The following is an 18864-nucleotide window of genomic DNA, read 5'->3' as shown; positions in this document are numbered from 1 at the left end:
CCTATATCACATATATTTTCACATAAAGCGTAGATTTACATTTCACATATTTCACATAACACATGTATCACGCAAATGTATGGTATTACCTGTAAAGATAATTTGATTAGTTAATATCCGCTCAAATTAAGTGTCTGTTTAGGGTGTAGCACAATTAATACCTCAGTCACAAATAGACACCGATCACCGTCCGATCAGCGGCCGACGTATTTTTCCGCTCATCGGGCTGGCGACCGGCCGATGATCGCACGGAAACCGGGCCAGTTTGTAGCATCGGGCGGCGTCTGGATTAATTTTAAGGGCCCGGGAAGGAATCGAGTTGAGATCGAAACAAGATCGGACGATCAACGCACGGGTATCGCCCGGCTATCGCCCGACATCGGATTAATTGAACGTGTATCGGCAAAAGTAAAGGTATTTCCCAGAGACATATACATCGGCCGGCGACCGTCTGATTGCCGGAGGGCCTCCGCACGATGTCCGACGGACGCTGGACGATGCTCGTTACGATACACGTACAATGAATCCGATGTCGGGCGCACGCCGGGTGATTACCGTTCGTTGATCGTCCGATCTTTTTTCGATCTCAACTCGATTAATTCCCGGGCCTGACGTCGGGTAAAACAAACCGTGATATAAATAATTAATCCGGACGCCGCCCGATGCTAAAAAATGACCCGATGTGCGTGCGATCATCGGCCGGCGCCAGCCCGATGAGCGGTAAAAAATCGTCGGCCGCTGATGGAACGGTAATCGGTGTCTATTTGTGACTGAGGTTTTAAATTTTGTCACTCATCGGACGGCGGACGGCTCCGACGTGTCCAGTCTTCCCGATGCCTGGAGATGGGAAACATCGGCCGGTGATCGGATTATTTGTGCCTGAGGCATAGCCGTCCGATGAGTGACACAATTTAAAACCTCAGTCACAAATAGACACCGATCACCGTCCGATCAGCGGCCGACTTTTTTTTCCGCTCATCGGGCTGGCGCCGGCCGATGATAGCATCGGGCGACGTACGGATTAATTTTTTATATCACACTTTATTTTACCCGGGCTCGGGAAGGAATCGAGTTGAGATCAAAAAAAGATCGGACGATCAACGAACGGTAATCGCCCGGCGTGCGCCCGAAATCGGATTCATTGTACGTGTATCATAACGAGCATCGTCCGGCGTCCGTCGGACATCGTGCGGAGGCCCTCCGGCAATCAGACGGTCGCCGGCCGCTGTATATGCCTCTGGGAAATACCTTTACTTTTGCCGATACACGGTCAATTAATCCGATGTCGGGCGATCGCCGGGCGATACCCGTGCGTTGATCGTCCGATCTTGTATCGATCTCAACTCGATTCCTTCCCGGGCCCGACGTCGGGTAAAATTTTAAGTGAGACTTAAAATTAATCCGGACGCCGCCCGATGCTACAAACTGGCCCGGTTTCCGTGCGATCATCGGCCGGTCGCCAGCCCGATGAGCGGAGAAATACGTCGGCCGCTGATCGGACGGTGATCGGTGTCTATTTGTGACTGAGGTATAAGCAAGCGCGTAAAAAAGGAATTAAAATTGTACTGAAGGGCAACGAATTTGTATATGCCTACATCATAAAATCTTTGTTTGATTCCTAATAATAGTTTTAATAAATTTCGTTCTTTCTGGTATTTGCATTTTTATATTGTACTTTTATATTTATTCACATACGTATAACTGGATATTAAATGCTGTATTTGTAGCAAAATACATTTTAGTACACAGATTAGTATACATGTAAATATACTGTCTACATTTCCTATCATTCACTGGTATTTTTTCCGCAATATGTGAATACTACTTTTAGAAGTTCAATTTTCATGATTTGTTTTTGATTTTTATTATTTCAGCAGGGAAATATAACATTTTTAAATAAATGATAATTTGATTTAACAGTAAATAAATCACGTTAATAACGCACGTTAAAAATATTATGGCAATCAACTGCACAAAAAGATACAAAAACATACAAAAGTAGCTTCCCTACTGTATAATATTGCTCGCTGTGTGTATGCGAACAATTTTGAAAATACACAACAATATCATATATTTAAAAAAATAATGATATATCGTAGATCTCTTTCTGATGCGCGTATAAATAAAATCCAATAGCGTAAGACCTATCAATAAGTATTTATTAACAGATAAAAAAACTGAAAATCGAACAATATTTTTACTTAGGTAACGTTTTGTCTTAACTTATGAATCTACTTGAAAAGTAAATAACTTACGCTCACAAACAAAAATCCCGTTCTGTTTGTTCAAATAACAAAAAAAAACAGATTTGAAAGGTGTAACTGTTTTGTTTTCTAAACTGATTCAAATATTTCCAAACAAATTATTCAATGTCTTGCCGTCCTGTGGCAATATGCCCCAATAAGTTCATTTTAACGGGTATCGACAATTATCGATATTGCGAAACTCCTCATTGTTCTTATTTGAATAGCCTGGTCTTCCGACACGGTTTCCTCTACAGGAAGTATTTTGCTGGACTTCGATAAATTGGTCGTTGAAAAGGTAGAAATAAATAACCATTGAAGATTTTTATAGATTGAATGAATCTTACCCACATGTGAATTGATAGCATTTGTTGCAAATATATTATACCAATTATACGTCAATACACTTTTCTCTCAATGTTGCAAATCAAAGCAAAGCACATAGTGACTATTAACTTGTTTATAACAAATCAACGCGTTTCAGAGCTTTATAACAACGACTTAAATTGATAAACATCACTGCAGTGAGCTTATTTATCAGGTCGACTTCTTTGTTCAACTACTATTTGCGTAAGCGGTTGTGTTTTAGCTGAAATAACAACATTTGCCGCAACGGTTGATCATCATCTACGCAACCTCCTCCTCCTAATTGTCATAATGATCTCCAAAGTGTTTGTCATTAAAATTAAGTTGGAATCATCAATGTCTTCATAATGTCCAATCACTATTATCTTTATCCCATCACGTCATATCAATCTTTTTATCTTGTTATGATATCACTTAATCAGGTTGAGTAATCGCGCTGTTGTTTATCATCAAATATGCCGACATCTTGGAAGAAAAAAAAATGTTTTTTTATTTCTTTGATTTCATGTGTTATTTGAATGTGTAATGTACCACATAGCCTGCTCTTAAAATATTCAAATTAGTATTCTGGACATATGGGTTGGTAGATTTAGTAGTGTGCTACTTAAACATTTGAGATAAAATCGGCACAAATCTACATACATGTATTAACTCCAAGACGGCGACGATTCGTTGACCACATTGATGATACACAGCATCATGATTACCAACCCTGTTCATCCATTTCTTCTTCTGCCACTTTTTCAATGTCATAATCATTATAATCTTAATCATATTCAAAGCCTTGCCTTTCTCATACTCACAACAACATCATCACCATGACGATACCCACAAATGTACCACTATACATGTGTTTTATCGATAACAGGACTGTACTTTGCTTTTCATTATACTATGCGAAGAATGTCTTTATAAAAATTAAATATTGTTTTCTTTTGCATCGTAAATCGATTTGTCCTTACGATTCCATCAATATAATTTCACTTCATACATATAGATCTGCTTGAAAAATGTGAATATGTGTTATGTTTGAACATGTATATAATTATAAGAAAAACGGTATGTATACCCGTTTAAACTGTTCTGAAACTGTTTGGAACAATACTGTAGAAACACGTTGTCATTATGGTACATTGAGTCAGACGTTGGAGTTGCTTTACATGCTATATGCTTCAATTAATGCAAACAACATTTTGTAAAAATCTTTACTTTTGGTACTGCTTGTTAAAATTTCTATTTTATAAGTCACGGTTCGTCCTTGTTATTATAATTTTGACTTATCAGAGCTAACAAATCAAACGGGGAAAACATCGACACAAGATGCAAACTTCATTAATGTATCATTAAATGTGTATAACTCGGCCTTAATGATAAATGGTGGATGAACATAAAGCATAATGGGAAATATCAAATACAAATTTCAAATCAAGTTGCATCAGCAGATTATCCTAATTACCACTATTAGACTTTTATTTTAGACAAGTGACCAATTCCCATATAATCCCATATAATCCAAATAACTCTGGTCAACCCTTTTAAACAGTAATAAAAGGCATAGCAGATGAGGTTTAAACCGGTTTAAGATCGCCCAAGCCTCACACATGGTACGGATTATTTCACCAAACACTTAAGTGAATAATAATAATAATCCAACAGTAAACTCAAAACATAACATTTGAAATACAGTTTTTTTTTAATTGGTCACGTATCTTCAGTAAATTAAAGGAATGTAAAATTTCTAAAGTTAAAAAAAAGTTGCGCTTTATTCATGATTCTGAACATAATTGGAGTACCATAGATTTAATGGAGTTTCAGCACTTTGCACTCGACCGCTATGTTATTTTGTTTGTTATCACTACCTCGTCGGCATGTCTCCGCTTCTTAGTAGCTCAGTAAGGACCGCTTCTTAGAAGCTCACATAGGAACCGCCGAAAATTGGGAAAAATTTACCGATTGTGAAGCGCGCGGTGAATGTCAAAAGGAGTACCGATATAGGGCGATTCAGAAGCGTTTATTCAATAGAAAGCATTATTTTGGGAAGTGTTAATTAATGCTAGTGTCTTATTGGAGCACCATTTTACGGCGAACAAGTGGCGAGACAATATTTTGGTTAATTGCTTTTCATTCGCCGAACAATCGCTGAAGTGCGACAGTTCCTTGAAGGCCGTTTAACCTCTCATTAAAGCGGACAGCTGGGAAACATGATACCTCTTGAACAATAGCCACATAGATTAATAAGTGATAATTGACACCATTCCGATAGTCAAACTTGAGGGTTGATATTGTCTCTGTTTAAAAGGCAACCACTCCTATTATGTTTAACTTTTAAACCCTTTTGAACTAAGTCAATCGAAAAATATATGTTCACATTTTTGTCCATGGAACAACGCTTTTAATAAGTAGAAATAAGACATTTTAAATTTGTACTTCAAAAGGCACGCGCAGCATGCGAAAACATACAATCGACCGATAGTTGTTATCTTTAACATGTGTTCTTCTTGCAACACCAGACATAACTTTTCAGATTTGAAATTTAACTGTGAAACCTATTATATTGCCATGGTCTGCTCTGAATATGGGACGTTTTTTTTGTAATCAGTAAACAACAAGGTTAAAATCTGGGTGCTTAGATCTCCATTGAACTTGACTCGCGGGTAAAGTAATTATAAGGTCGATACCTCTATTAATATCCATTCAACAATTGTTTGAAATAGGTCAAAATCGTGCTCGTACCTTGTACTGCTGAACAATGTAACAAACGAGTAGGTTTCAATCATTAATACATGGGATCGTTTCGTTAATAACAAAAAGCTTTTGTTCTGTTTCAAAGAACTGACTTGTTTTGCAATTCAGCTACCTTACCCACAACACAACGAAGTTTGTGACGTCATAGATTCATAAGTGTGAATGTAACATAAAACCTCAATAGAGCTAGTCGACTATAATTACTGTATACTCCGTTAATGTTTTGTGAGGGTAATTAAACCTTGACCTTTATGAAAATATGTTGTTGTTGTTTTTTCAACTATTCTGTTTCAATTGTATACCAAAATTTTGAAATGCTCTTTTTGCATAAATGTACGTCAGGCTAAAACAAAACGGTTGACAATCTAAGTAAATACCTATATACATGTTTACGCACATTGCTTTGCTGAGCGAGTCGGTAATGTTGCAGAAAAACAAATTAAAAATTGCGCAACAAAACAGGATGCGGTTACGTTACGCAAGCGTGAGAAGGTTGCGTTAAATTTTTAACGGAAGCTCTTACATCGCGCAGAAATGTGTTTTTTTTTTCTACATATCAACTTCAATAAAACAAAACAAGTACACCAGGTGGTCATTACATAAACAAAATATAATATTATTTAATATGATTGCCGATCTCAATATGAACCAAAATTCCGATCAAACCCAGTAGATGTCCTGTTTCTGGGCTCAGCATTGTCAAATATCATTTCCACAGCAAACATAAGTTTAATTATAAACGATGTATAGGTTAATGTATTTATTGGTCAACAAACAACTATTGTTCGCTCTGGGAAAACTTGACTGAATGAATGTGCGTAAACTAAATGTGCACATGATGATTATGAACGATACTTTAATGTTGTTGTTTTTCGTGAAAATGAAGTCTCTTTTTAGCGAGAATCCAGACCTAGACAGTTATTTCTTGAATAGCATCTATGATTGACACGCAGCGTTTCATCGAATTCCAATATATAGTATGTGTTTCAATGGAGTACATGTTAAATACGGGTATTATCATTATCCTTTAATTTACATATATTCTCGCTTTTTAGGTGTGCGTGTGTAACATGGTGCAAAATATTATGTCTAATATTGTGTTACATTTTATTAAGCCTTTAAGGTTAAGTACTCTTTCGTCGTTTATCAGCGTCGTATATCAGAAAATATTAACTGTGCTTAATCCCAACACACTTATTTCGTTGTTTGCTATCACAAGAATAAACGAGTATCTGTGCACATAAATGAACAAGAAATGAATCACTTCAAACTCTACGTTATTTTGATTGTTATCGCTAACTCGTCGACACGCATGCTTGTCTTTAAAGCATATTAAGGGAACCGCGTAATATTGGTAAACAGACACTTATTGTGAAACGCGCGGCGAATGTGAAAAAAATGGTGTGTAGCAAATGAAAAGAGTTAAGAGAGATGCACATGCGTTTATTTTATCACTCGCATTATTGTGTCCAGTCCTAAATAATGCGGTTAAATGCTTTGAGCAGCTGATTAAGGCAGTGAATTGAAGCGGACTAACAAACAATATATACGATCGCATAACAATTGGGGGCACGAAATATGTTATACGTCGCACGATTGCAAAGGCGATTCGCTGAAGTATGACAGTGCCTTTAGGAAGCTCAACCTTTCATTCAAGCGAACATATAGGGAAACATGATACCTCTTGTCAAATAACCAATCAAATAAATGTTTGCTACCTGACACCATTCCGATAGCAAACGCTCCTGATATTTTGAACTATTGGTACATACCGAATAAAGTTAATCAGACAATATCTGTTCATATTTAACGCATCGAACGACGCGTTCAGAAGGTTCAATAGGTACATTGTAGTTTTATTGATATCAGATATACGAAACATACGAAAACATGCTATCGACCGCTTAAATGATTGCTGTCTAAAGCAGTTGTGCTACATTGTTCGTATTGTTTATAGATCTCCCAATGACGACATATAGCATTTAGACTCTAATTTAATCCGCCGAATCGTGAAACACTCATCACAAGAATTTATCGACATGTTGGTAAAAATTTGACACTATGTTAGCATTTACACGGTATATTAAGGTAAGGCACCTCTAATGGGGACATATCAAATATAATTTAATTAATTAATTTCCTAATCAGCATCATTTCACTGAACTACATGCAAATTTGTAGGTAGGCTTTCCATGCTTTTAAAAAAAAAAAATACCGATTTTTTCAAAACCACCCTAACGCTCGGCTTTTGTCCAATTTACTTTTACCCCTGGGGTATATAAAAGTTCCATAATTCATTCAAATTTCCAAATATGGGCATGCAGTTGGTGTGTACAGATGCAGTAAATGTGTTTAAAGTTTAAACAAGATGAAATAAGTATTATTTTACAGACATTTATTTTTTACAAATTTTAATCTTTGGAATAGCGCCATGATTTCAGCCAAGTAAAAGTTGGGTCGGTTAAAAACAAAGTGTCATAAAATTCAAAATAGTATCATTTAAGTTATATTTCAAACTTAGTTTTTATATAAACACTATATACAGCAAAAATACCAAAAAATAGACGGATTTACCGTTTACTTTTTGAAATAAAATAAAAATGCAACATGCATCATTCGTATTTTCAGCAGTAAATTATCAATTTAGCCATAACGTTGTTTTAATTTAAAAATTGAAGGATGTGCATACAATTTTCAACATATTTAACAATAAACATAGCTTATGTGCTATATTAAATCAAATTACGTTAGAAAAGAAATAAAACGCGTCGCAAAAAGTATGCGATGTCGGCAGGAATCGAACCTGCGTGGGAAGATCCCAAAAGATTTTTAGTCCATCGCCTTAACCACTCGGCCACGACAACTTCACATCATTGCAACCTTAAATTAGATATCCATAAATAAACAGGTAAAAAGGCTCGCTCAATCTTTGAAGAAATCGCGAAATCCTTTTTTTCAGATGATTATTGGATCAAAGTCAATATTTATAGTGAAACTAATGTATTCTTAATGAATATTTAAAAACATATATCGAAATTCGAAGTTTGAAAAAAATAAATTGCATCTCTCGAAAATAAATCGCGGGAAATCATTAGAGGTGCGCTACCTTAAGAGATTATTCAACCGTATGCAACTCCACCAGGTCACATCGTCCTGGCAAAGCATTATCGGTCCAAGAACTTTCGCTCAATGCTGTGCCGCAGAGCCGAAGACATTTTCGGCGCGACATTTGTCAGAATATTTGATAATTCATTTTATCAATCTTTTGTTGCTAGATATAGTAATACGCCGGTTGTTTGCAAGCGTGGGTTATTTCTGCAATAACTATTTTGAACAAGGATAATGTTTAAATTGTACTGAAGAATTCCGGGATATTTAAGTATAAAATGAAAGTGCATAAATGCTTTAAATTAAAATGGTGACAGTAATGTATCATTATGATAATATATGGTGCTACATTGTATAACTATATTGACATAGAAAAACACTTTTTTAACTTTATAGTTTACATGAGTGTGCTAGCATGTATTATTCACTAAGTTGTTAACTAAAATGACTTCATAATGCCTCTTTGATTTTAGACATTAATCTGATCACATTTGCTTCATTTTATATGTGAAATTTGACGCCATATAGTTTTGTTGTTCTTAGATGACGAATTCGGTATGCGCGAACGAGTCCACGTTGTTGAAAGATGCTCGGAGTATAGAGAACTATTGCATTTGCGGGATTTAATTCATTCGTATCTAGACTCATTACTGCGAGTAATTGAACCACAGGCTATGACTTAACATCTATATCTTAAATTTATCTTTTCAGAAATGTGTTGACATGTCTTTTTTAAGGTATAAATATGGTTAATATTGTTAATCGGTAATGGCAATATTTTTTTTTTTAAGCGAAAAAAGCTTTCAAAAGCTTCCAGTCCATTATATTTGAAATAATTTTCATTTTCAATCGCGCGCTTTGACGATTATCTCCGGATACCGAGGGATTCGATGACTTCGGCATTAATCAACAACAAGATGATAATAAGCTAGATGTAAACATACAGATGTTCATACAGGTCACATTATTAGGCAATGAACACTCTTTTTAAGATGACTTCAGGTCTGCTATCAATAACCATTATCAGAATTTACCTTTCGAAAAATATGCGTTTAAAAGCAAATAAGTACATTATTTTACAAATTCATCATCTTTAATCTATTTAGCAATTCGTTGAAACTGCACAATATTATATTTGGTTCCTTTCAGATACAGAATTCATTTGTAAAACCAAAACATATAGGCATGTTTTGATCTTAATGTGAGACTGTTTATGTAATCAATGAACACTTGTGAGCTTCGATTTCTTTTGAACGTTACTCCCGGATAACTTAATGCAATTTATAAGGCCTGGTACCTGCATTCATACCCATTCATTAATATTTTGAAAATTGTATGGTATGTTCAGCTCTCTTAACCACAACACAACGAAGCTTTTGACGTAATAGATTCATATGATTGGTGTCTTAAAACGCGTACGTTAAGCATTTCATACTTCAATAGCCCTGGTTGATTTTAATTATAACTGTGTTTTCACTTAATGCTTGGTGAGGGGTAAGTTAAACTTTATCTTTAAGCAATTCGATATTTTTTCAACTGTTTTTGTGTTCATGTTATACCCACAGTTTGCAATCCTGTTTTGTATAAAGCTACTATAGTCTACATAAATCGGTTGAAAATTTGAATACATAAATATGTACATGTACACGCACATTGCTTTGGTGCGTGTGTCGGTAACGTTGCAAAAAATATATCGCAATAAAACAGATTGCAGTGACGGTATGCAAGCTATGCGTCCTAATGTAACCGGAAGCTCAAACACTGCTCAGGAGCAAGTTGGGTTTTGTTCTACAAATCACTTTAAACAAATTTTCGCAAGCATGGCAGGTGGTAGTTGCATATGCAAAAGGAACAAGTTTTCACATTAACAAAACTGACAAACAAAGGTATATATATTATCGTTTCATGTAGACTAATTCAGACGTTCGATGTCAAGGCAATAATAGTGAATATAATGAAAAAAATTGGTGCTGATCTCTATATAAACAAACAAGAATCGAGAGCAAAAACACATGTCTGTGGTATGGGTACATCATTGTTAAATATAGATGTAACTTCAATAGTTAAAAATGAGTCAAATTATAAAAAAAAGGTCAAGTGTATCGGTCAATTACAAACTGGGCTTAATGCATGTGCGTAAAATGTGGTCCCATATTAGAATGCGCAGTCTCGAATAAAATCCAGTTTATGCGGTAAGGGCCTTAGCCCTTAATTAGCCGGTGCGGCCTGTGACCACACTTAACGCACATCCATTAAGTAGCCTCTTTTTTTCGAGAGCGAAGCTCAAGTATGATTTCATCATATTCGCCCTAATCCTCGTTTCTATATTCATGTACATTAAACGTTCGTATATTGTTTATTTACCGACTAGCAACAAGATAATGACAATTATTTCTTAAATAGCATTAGTTATCTGCTTATAAGGTTTCTTCGGACTCCTACGTATAGTTTGCGTTTCAATGAAGTAAATTGTAAAGACGTGTCAGATCATTGTCTGCGACCTTTTGATTATAATGTCATAATAAAGTAAAGGTGCGCATGTTAATTGTAGAGAAAGCCTTTGATATATAGTTACGTCTGATATATGGTTACATTTTAATAAGCCTTTAATGTTATGGGCTAGCGTGTCGGATATCAGTGTCGTATATCAGTAAATAAACATTGTGCTTTTACCCCAGACAAATATTTCTCTGTTTGCTTTTAAAAAAATAAAACGATTATCTTTGCAGAGCGACACATATTGATAAAACAATAAATTGAGCATTTGAAAATTTGCGCAATAGTGTTCTCATCCCTACCTCAACGTTTCTTAGCTTTGGAACCGCCAAATATCTGGAAACACGTACTGAATGTCAATCATGCGGCGAATACCAAAACGGCGATTAAGAAACGTTTAATATTTAATCGCTCTCATCATTTTGAAAGTCATAAACAATGTGGGATAAATGCCTAGAGCAGCAGTTAATGGAAGTGAATGGAAACGTACGATCACCGAAAATATATAAACGCCTAACAATGGGATAAAACGGCGAACAAGTGGTGATACAATATTTATGTTAATGAGGAAGTTTAAACTTTCATACAAGCAAACAGATAGGAAAAAATGATTCTTCTTGCCCATAAACCAACCAATATCATACCTGGTACTTGACAACATTACGCTATTTAAGCTTAATATTTAAGAATTAAGATTGTACTTGTCTCTGCGTAAATAGGCAGACATTTCCTGTATTTTGAAATATTTTCAGATTTCAAATTGAGTAAATCAAAAAATACATGTTCAGAATTATCACATCAAACGACGCTTTTAAAAGGTTCGATTTGTGAAATTGAACTTTTACTTCAATATGCTCCGTTCAGCGTACGAAAACATGCTATCGATCGAGAGATTGTTTTCTGTAACAGGTGTACTTTTTCCTTGTTTTCTGGTTCAGAAGACGATTTATTGCATTTTACGAACTATTCCGGAGATAATTTTTGTTTCACGATTGTCTTCGTATCTTTAAAAGATCCCTCGTTGACGTCGTATAGCAACTAAAACTAATATTCATTTCGCTAATCAATATCGTAAGCTCGCCACGATAATTTCACAAAATTTTGGTGGAATCTTTTTAGAATAATACGTTTGTTGTGAACGAAAGTTAGCGTATAAAATGTGTATGTATATAAAGAGATTAATCAACAGTAAGCAGGATCGGCAGTTTCTATCAGTCTGACGTAAAAATATCGATTAAAGAACTTAAAGTGGGTATGAACGATTTTGGTACGTGTTAAATTGTAATATATTGATAAAAATATGTTACAATAACACAAAATAGACAAGAAAAAATCTACATTGAAGACGAATTTCATAAAATGCAGCAAAGACAAATTAGCGCCCCGAGTCGATTGTGACGAAGATATTTCGTACATATTTTACTACAATAACCGAAGCGTTCGTCTTTTTATTAGGATCGGAGTAAGTGTTCGTGTGTCGTATGAATAGATATCGTTGCAGGAAATTAAAATGATCCGTAAAACTAAATTTAGATTCACATTGTACATGCATGATATACATACTGGCGAAATCGACTGTACAGACATTTTCGATTTCAGAGTTAAATATCTGGCTTATTTCGCATTTTTCGACACATGTCCATCTTAACTTTTATTTTAATTTATATTGAAATATAGGTATAATAAGTTTTTTTTACGTTTTATATAAATTGATAAATATTTGACAAAATATTACATACCCACTTTAAAGCTCGAGGGCCTATGCTGTGACGCAGAACTGATAACATGATCGACCCGCCCTATATCCGATCATTTGACGATGCATTTTCCAAAGTATGTGTTTCCCGATATAATTACAGGCCGTTTGTTAATAAGTGTGGGTTATTTAGAAATATTTTTTCTTAAGAAGCTTATGTTGTGTCTCACAGCTCTGAAGAATTCCGGGATATTGAACCTGTGTTGACATTAAAACCTAAATTAACGTTCATAAATGCGCTAAACCAAAATAGTTTCACACGCGTCGTTTCTTTGCAAAGATATATAAAAAAAAACATAAGAAACTTTTCTAACCCTGAATTTTCAACTTTGGTCGCATCACATTTTAATGAAGATCACCACAGCGCAAATGACTTGGATTTATCATACTATATTTGCAAAGATATGTAACATTAGCAAAATATATGGTGATACATCTAATTAATCAAATATTAAAATTAATGTTTTTGTTTCTATCATATTGTCCTAAGAAAATAATAATATACACAAGACATCAACATTGTTCATATAGGTACATACATTTGCAATTATACTACTTGGCAGCAGATCCTTGTGTGGTCCCGAAGGATCATAAGGTCATTAAGGAATTATATCAATGCAATAATTATCAAACAAATTCTCAAACAATGTGCAAAATGTTGTTATGTATCCTTTTTTCTTGTTATTATTATTATTATTATTATTATTATTATTATTATTATTATTATTATTATTATTATTATTATTATTATTATTATTATTATTATTATTATTATTAAATGCTATTCCAAGTATTACAGTTTTGAACGTGAATTTATTTAATGACATTTTTGAAAATTACGGGCATCTTCACGTCTCAGTTGTTCGCTATATTTAAGCCGTTCTATACCAACCAACACTTGATATGTTAAGTCAAAGTTCAGGAATAAGTTAATATCATGATCTTTATTGTTTTCAAAATAAATTTATGTTTAAAACATTTTAGTTCAACGCCCTATTAAATATCGCGTGATAAATTAGCGCATGTTTACATATGTTATGCGCACTATTGAAAACTGCCCATGCATTCAGCAAGTTGCTAACGTCAGACTAGACAGTCACAGAGTTTTATTGTGCGTAACATGGCGTGTTATATACCATGAGGCGAGCAAACAAAACTTCAGCATGTAGATTGTACATAAACATTTTGCATAGTAACAATAAAACATCAACATAAACCGCACAAAAGCACCTCACTCGCTTTAAACCGTTGCAATAATACAATCAAATGACTAATACTTTTAATTTAATTAATAATAATTGAACGAAACATTAATCTTCCCCAAACTGTTCCGGTGTTTTATATGGTACAGAAGGTCCAAGAGCATATACTGAATCCATGTATGCCTTGCGTCTAGAAAAAAATGCCTTGGCAAACAGCGTAGACCCAGATGAGACGCCGCTGTTTGCTTAAAGGAATTTCTGTTAGAAATATGCTAAATATAGAAATAAATACTTAACATTCCTAATTCGCTTAAAAATTGATCCAATTTAAGAGGATGTGAGAGTCCACTAGGCATAAATGGGTTAAAATGGGTAAATTGAGAGTGAACTACGTCTGAAACCTGTGTTCAGTCGTCTAGATTTATTTTATTCGTCTAGATGTATTTGATAGGTTGAGTTTAAGACGATGTGGCTTTGGTGAAGCTATAGTATAGTATACTCACCGTCACATATCCAAAGTAATCCACCATTATATTAATGATTTTGTGACGGAGCTTATTACAAACCGTATATCGTATGGAGGCTGACGTTAGCCAATATATAAGAAAAATGTTGTCAAGCCGTTAAAACAAGAAAAATCAATCAGTTGTTGAAGAGCAAGTGTGTATTTGTAAAAATATTAATCTATGGTAGCAAATACAGTCCGTTCTTTCGCCATAAATACACGTTGAAATGTGTTCAATCACAATTGAAATGTGAAACTTCAAAAATCATGTTTTAAAAAGTAAAAAGGAACATAAATTTGTACAAAACTAGACTGCGTTTAATCAATATTTATTATTTGTCAATATCATTCATAAAAAGATCGATCTACTTAAATGGCACGTTTAAATATAAAAGATGTAGAAAAGTTAATCCGGCAAAGCACTTGTAAAAAAAGCAGCAAGATAGTCGCCGTTTGCAATTCTAAATTGACAGATATCGAATTTGTATTAGTTTATTTCACATGAAAAAATCTAAATATCAAAATTCAATACACGTATTTATAAATACGCAGTTTGAATTGATTCCAGCTGTATTTAATATCGGTTGAAATAACCGATACCGAAACCAATAACTGATAAAGACCTAGCCAACTGCTTCACCAAAAGAAATCGTTATTGATATACACACTATAAATAACAAACGCCACAATGAATAAGAATATGAATTATCTAGTTCAGCTGCCTATGCAGCATTTGCAATGATTTGCGATGATCGCAAATTATGGTTAACGAGAAAGTTTTAAAACTGTTTATTCATGCCATTATTCCTTTAATTATGCTGTACCTGTGTGTCATCCAGGTAACTTTAGTAGATTACTGTTTAAATCTACAAACGAACAAAGTAGTCATTTGAAATTTAAGGCTCTATTCAAACTCTTAAGCAGCCTCGGTTAATTATAAAACAAATGCCATGCCTCTCCAATATAACCTTGATCGACTTTTGTTGATACAAATATTGGCTGATAATCAAAGGGGAAATGGTAATACTTTCAAGATTTCAAAATAATATGTTTCATCATTATTTGGTTTTTGTTTGAGTTCGTTGCGTTGTAGAGATTTGAAATATAGCTATTTATTTTTAATTGGCCTAGTTCTTTTTTTTCTAACCCCATTAAACGACATATTTTATGTTGTTTTTCAATAGCCTAAATTTACGTATCACGTGACTTAACGGACGTCTACGTTGTTTAACGATTTAGAATTGCGATTGAATTTGCGAGTATGCATTTAATTCCAAATAAGTCCATCAAAACACTAAGAATTGAACCACATGCAAATTGTTGAACAACACGTACATATTTTTTTTTGAAAATGAGCCATTTTTAAAGAGGTTATTTTATGATGATTGTTGAAAGCCGTACCTTACAAACATTTCAGTTTAAAATAAAAAAAACACCGTAATACTTTTCGCTTGTAAATGCCAGTTTTACCAATTACTATTGTATAATTACTAAGAAATCTTAGTAGCAAAGCCTTAATTTGGTGTAAAAATATGTACTTTAATTCGCTTAAAATAAATAAAATGACAGTACGTTTGACGGTGATTTTTTACGAAATGTTTTCTTTCAGCTATTCTTTTATTCGTCTTTTCAGTTGCATCTCAGCTTTTGTTTCGTCGGTAAAGAAATATGCATTCACCTTATCCACGAATAGGACCAGATATTTATTTGATACATATGTACAAGCAGACATAATTCGGACGAATGTCTTTTTTAGGTTTAATGACAAAAGAGGATGATTTTGTGTTAATCAAGATAATATCGATTGCTCCATTTGGGAACTAATATATAAACACCACATAAACACTGTAGAACAATTCTTTCCGAAAATTAAACGGTATTGTATGGGCATTCCGTGTTATGTTTTCATTTATTATAAAAACTGTTTCGGCTCGTCCGTAAACAACCCGACTGAATAACAAATCGAATCATCGTTTTAAACAAATAATTCAATAACAGTTCAGTATGCGTATGTTGTTCTTTCAGGTTACTTTGCAAAACAATAGGTTAGTAGGTAGGCATTGAATTGTACTTGTTAACTAATTAAATAAACGGTGAACGAGGCCATATTGTACCTCAATTGCACAACTAGGACAATCAATACAATTTCCCACTTAATATAAGGCAATTATTAATGCAGTTACTGACGCGTTAGAAGGCTAGATGTAATTTATGTTTAACTGATGCTATCAAACGTAAACGCGTTTTAATCAAGATACATTACTAAAGTACTAAAGCTTATGTCGCAATTAAATGTTAATATGTTGTATCCATTTAAGAAAGAATATTACACAATAATAGTTGAATTAATAGTGTTTGTTTAATTGATAATCTTTGAGTGTATGATCAATATTGATAGTTCTTATGTGACCATTATGTGACCATGCATGGTCATATTACAAAAGCTTTTATTGCGTGAAATGTTTGTGTTGTCTATAATTTTACAAAATTATTGATAACAAATACAGTTATGTTCAAACGTTTGATTTTAAAATGTATATTTATTAAAATGTATTGAGATGAACGTATTAGAAATGTTAATTGCAGTATTATAATAAACTACCTTTTTTTAAGTTTAATGACAATACAATTAAAAATGTATTTCTAAATGAAAAATAATATACGTTAGGTAATACATCAAAAATACAGTTTCAATCGTGCAACAGCATATATTCACTGTGTGTTTTATAATGACATAGTGTACATGCTTAAAGCGAGTAACATACATTGATCTCTAAACATATAATCGAGTGAAACATGTAATGACGGGACTAATTATAATGAAATGACGATTATTCTACTCACAAGTACCAATTTCATTAACCCTTTATCATTCTGGATTTCCAAAGCAAAATTTCGATAACATTAATTTTATAAATCAATACCGATAGATATCGTAAAGTGAATGCAATGATTGGCAGACGCGTGATAAAATTATGAGAAGCACCACGAAAAATGGAGCCCTCGGTTGATACGTTAAACAATTATTTTGATCTCATTATGTAGATTATTATCCATTTAATATCTTACCGTTTGTATCTTATGGCGTGAAGTGATGAATTTTTTTCGCAGCGATTTGTTAGTTGTCGCATAATCATTCTAACATTGTGAGAACACATGCCCACTCCAAGTGTAAAGTGTTGCATTTTTTAAAAATATTTTTTGTATATTATTTGTGTATGATATTTTACTCCACAAAAAGTGATGCTGAAACCGTTATTTGATTGGGATGGTGTGTCATAAAGAGCACTGTTTTCATGGGTGAATTTCCTGACAAGAATCGATTCAATGCAGGCAGATCATACTCTCGCTGACCTATTATTCTAGAAGTTATATTCAAACATAATGATACTGATGTACCAGAACTTTAACTTTAAAAATAGTATCGTCTCTTTGAATGATTTGGTTTGTTGTCACGCCTTAAAGCTTTTTTCATTAATGCTCTACACGGCTTTTTTATGTAATGTTTTGGACAGTTAACACATCAATGGATACTCACTGTATGATAGGTTGCGTATGTAATGAAACTTTGTGTATAGTAAATCAATACATTCAAACTATCAATTTAAAGAAGACGATTTTGAATTATCAAAGCGTTTCACATTTGTTTTTAACAACTGATTATTCCGTTTGGCCTATACCGATCTTTTTATGACCGTATGTACTGCACTGCATTGCATTTATCCCTAATATTTTACGCAGTAGAATTATATAGAAAATATAATATATTGTCAAATTTTAACAATCGCATTCGTATATAAATCTTAAAACATCAATTTGTTTTAATTTTTAACTATGATAAGAAGAACAATATGCATGCAATATTCATTTATAAAAGTGTAAATAGTCTAATCAACACAATACAATACGATGTAAGAACAATTACATAACAATAATCTAAGTTATTGACTTAGCATCAAAAGAGCCGAACGCGATAACAAAAGCAACAAGATAAAGTAAATGTTTCTAAAAAATGTATGCATTTATTCAAAGCAGTTATACATTACTCTATATTCGTGAAGGGCTTGTGTTTCCGAAAAAATTCTTTTAAAAACGAACATTTAATGTTCGGTTTTAAATTTTAGTTGAAAGATAATATACTATTCAGAATTAATAATGTTAGTATTACCTTGGATGCCAATAATGTGTTCTATTCCTGCATCTATTACGATTTGAACTGAGAACAGAACTTAACAAAAAAAACTTTACTATTTATTTAAACGCTTAAGACAGCTTCAAACCCGAAGCCTGAAATGAAGTCCGCTCTGTTTGTCGGAGACGTAAATTTGCATAATTAAACCAACCCAAATGTATTCATTCGATTTTTTCAGTGCATGACAGGTTTGCAACGCGTCCCATCGTAAGCATTACTGTATCCATAATCGATTATCGATCATTTTCAGA

At 33.7% G+C, this 18864-nt stretch overlaps 1 non-coding gene across 1 annotated transcript; it reads right to left on the bottom strand.

Annotated features, from left to right (window-relative positions):
• Window positions 1-8136: 8136 nt before the first annotated feature.
• Trnaf-aaa (transfer RNA phenylalanine (anticodon AAA)) lies at window positions 8137-8218 on the bottom strand. The gene has a single exon. It is a non-coding gene; the product is annotated as a tRNA-Phe (tRNA).
• Between the last annotated feature and the right edge of the window lie 10646 nt (window positions 8219-18864).

Source organism: Dreissena polymorpha, chromosome 6, assembly GCF_020536995.1.
Source record: "Dreissena polymorpha isolate Duluth1 chromosome 6, UMN_Dpol_1.0, whole genome shotgun sequence".
Lineage (NCBI taxonomy): Eukaryota > Metazoa > Mollusca > Bivalvia > Myida > Dreissenidae > Dreissena > Dreissena polymorpha.
Note: the sequence above shows the minus strand (reverse complement) of the source record. Positions and strands in the feature narration are given on the sequence as shown.